Source organism: Lactuca serriola, chromosome 5, assembly GCF_051521515.1.
Source record: "Lactuca serriola cultivar US96UC23 chromosome 5, Lser_US96UC23_V15, whole genome shotgun sequence".
Taxonomy (NCBI): Eukaryota; Viridiplantae; Streptophyta; class Magnoliopsida; order Asterales; family Asteraceae; genus Lactuca; species Lactuca serriola.
In genome coordinates, this window is record NC_136412.1 from 65,779,126 (window position 1) to 65,782,143 (window position 3,018).

Below are 3,018 nucleotides of genomic sequence, written 5' to 3' on the forward strand. Positions count from 1 at the left end.
AAAAATGTAATGTTGATCCTTTTATACCTTCCATGAGAGTGTCACGACGTCTTAATGAATTGATAAGATAAGGTTTTAGCTTTTGGACCTTTTCTAGACATGGAAAGTCATAAAGGTGGAAACTTTATGATGTAGAATGATGTTATGGGACTAGATTTGAGTGTTGGATGAAAGGACTTAAGAGATTAGGCACTTAATGGAAAAGTGCCATTTGGCCGGGTACGTCGGGCGTACATTCGAGTATGTTGCGCGTACTCGTATGGGGTCCCGATTCTGGTTGGTAAGTACGCCATGCGTACGAGCTGAGTACGCTGGACATACTCAACATAAAGTTTGACTTGTTGACTTTGACTTCTTTTGACCGTTGACTTTTGACCAAGTTTAACCTTGGGCCAAACTTGAGGGTTTTGGCCTATTAACCAAGATTTTATTTGGTTCTGGTATTGATAGCTCTAGAAGTCAGCGTGGCAGCAGATAGGGATTCTTCCAGGAAGCTTCTGCAATCGATGTGAGTCTCCTCACCAGACCAATGGGTCGAAGGCACCAAGGCCGGCCCATTTTGTGATATGTGGTACACTAGTTGATGTAGTGATATGTGGGGGTTCCCATGCCCAGAGTAAGACCCTGGAGAGTTTCCAGGGCATCCTTATATGTTTGTATGTATGATTTATATGGCAATGGGCTAAAACCATATTGGGGTTCCCATGGCACCCGGTGTAAGACCCAGGAGGGTTTCCAGGGCATCCCTATATGTTTATATGCATCACAGGTTTTCAAATAGTAGCGCTCGGAATGATCGCAGCGCACACGCCCATGTTTTCCGCTTTACGTGATTTTGGGATGTAACTCTTATAAATGTTTTAATTAAACCATATTTTTGAATGCTTTGAAATATGTAACACTTGTGTTGACTATATTGAAAAATGAAATTTTTATCTTGGATTTTTGGGTCGTTACACTTAAGGTATTAAGAACTTAATGGGAGAATGGGCTTAACAGGGGAGTGCACTGGGCGTACCAGCCGGTACGCACAATGTACAAGCCTCATTGCGTATACGCCAAGCATACAGCTGGGTACGCCCCGCGTACTCTGTCTGTGGGCTTGCAGTCTTGGGCTTTGCGAGTTGGACTGTGCGTTTTGGGCCATCTTTGGGTCACCATGTCTTGGGCCCTTGTTGAACTTTCTAAGCATGAGTTTTGGGTCAGCTAGGAAGTTGGACCTTAGGATAAGGGCCAATAAAGAGTTAGGCCCAATTTGAAAAATTGGGCTAATTATGGACCTTGTATATTTTGGACCCTTTTGGATCAAGGTTAGGCTTGGGCTTGGCATAGTTAATGAGTGGTTAATGGACAATTATGAGTTAAGAGATTTGAGGTGATAATCCAATCATTAATTGGAGGTTTATTTATTGTGTCTGTGTGAAAACCTCATAGTTAGATTACTCGATTTCCCTTTAAATTTATTACCTTCATTGTGATTATCCTAAAATGTTATTGAATAACCGAAAAAGTTAAATTATTCTTAATTAAATAAGATAACCGAAGTATTACTTGAAAAATACATGTATTGATTGTTTACCAGAAAATAATAATACAATGGGTCCTGATTTTTCCACTGAAAATTTTGATCATTCCACTGAAAAATTAAGATTTTGACATTCATACCCTTCGTCTTTAATATGTAAATATGTACGAAAAAGAAAGACGGGTCCTTATGGCTATAGTTTCGATTACTCGAGAATCACGCGACTTCCATATAAACCAAATTACTACATAACACAAAGAACCCACTAATTCAACTTTTCTCCATTACGGAACGTGAACAACAAAACCAACAAATCAGCCATGGATGGAGGAGACTTCAACACTAGCTTGCACCGGAAACAAAACCAATACCACAATTATGAAGAGAAATAACAGCCGAAGAACAACTAAGAACAACTGATCAATAATGTTTGTCACTTGATTACACAAAACATACAAATCCCAGTGAAAAACTATCCCTATTTTTACTAATAACTTCAAGCAGCTCAGTATAAGGAACCCATTTGAACTACCAAAGCTCCATTTGATCATCAATAAATACTCTCCAAATTGACTATAATGCTTCTCAAGGATCCTAGCGATTCATCTAAAACGAACATGAAAAACCATTTGTTTCCCTGTATCCACTTTTAAAATTCAATAGAACAAAAGGCATGAGAAGAACATAAGTCATATAGGACCAAAAAACACATGAACATACACAAATACATGGTGAAAAAAATCGCACAAGGAGGAAAAACACACGAAGAAATCTCATACCCATAAAACATATTGTATAATCGCACAGAGAAAAAAATAAAGGATGAAATCAGACACTATAAAAAACTAATCTTACAGTTGATTGAGCTCTGATTCAAATAGACTTGATTTCACACCTTCGATGCAAATTAGTCGATTCAAGCCCTAGTTTAATCGATTGAAAGCAGATGGGGTATATATAATCGAGTGCATCCATGGTTTGTAGAAATCGAATTTGAGATGATTGCGTTTTCCCATTTGAAAGGAAGTCGCACCTGATTAAAAATCTGAAGAAGCAAAAGAAGTGAAGAAGGAAGGAGGAAGGAAAAAGAAATAAGGAAGGGGTCTTGTGTGATTTGGAAACAAATTCAACCGATTTTTCCTTCTCATTTTAAATTAAAATAAGGGTATTATTGTCAATATCTTATTTATTCCGTAGATGGATAAAAAGGCTAAGTGGCAAAATCAGCACCCTAATACAATAAACAAGAATAAATCAGGAACACGATTATTATTTACAATATTATCTTAATAGACGTAAATGGAGATGACATAAATGAGACGAATAACGTGGTACTGGGCCAACTTGCATTTACTCAAGCGCTTCGATTTCCTGAATATATCCCAGGTGGGTCCTTTGTCTCGGCTATTTTTGACGTTTTGCTTCGATCTTAAGTTTTTTTTTAATAAATAAAGTTCAAGTTATATGTAATTATGCTTCTTTTAACATTTTCA

At 37.5% G+C, this 3,018-nt stretch overlaps 1 long non-coding RNA gene across 1 annotated transcript; it reads right to left on the reverse strand.

Moving 5' to 3' along the window:
* Nucleotides 1–1,791: 1,791 nt before the first annotated feature.
* On the reverse strand, nucleotides 1,792–2,629 carry LOC145050217 (uncharacterized). Its single transcript, XR_013683380.1, has 2 exons — nucleotides 2,381–2,629; nucleotides 1,792–2,171 (listed from the first exon to the last, which is right to left on the reverse strand). It is a non-coding gene; the product is annotated as an uncharacterized LOC145050217 (long non-coding RNA).
* Nucleotides 2,630–3,018: the final 389 nt, after the last annotated feature.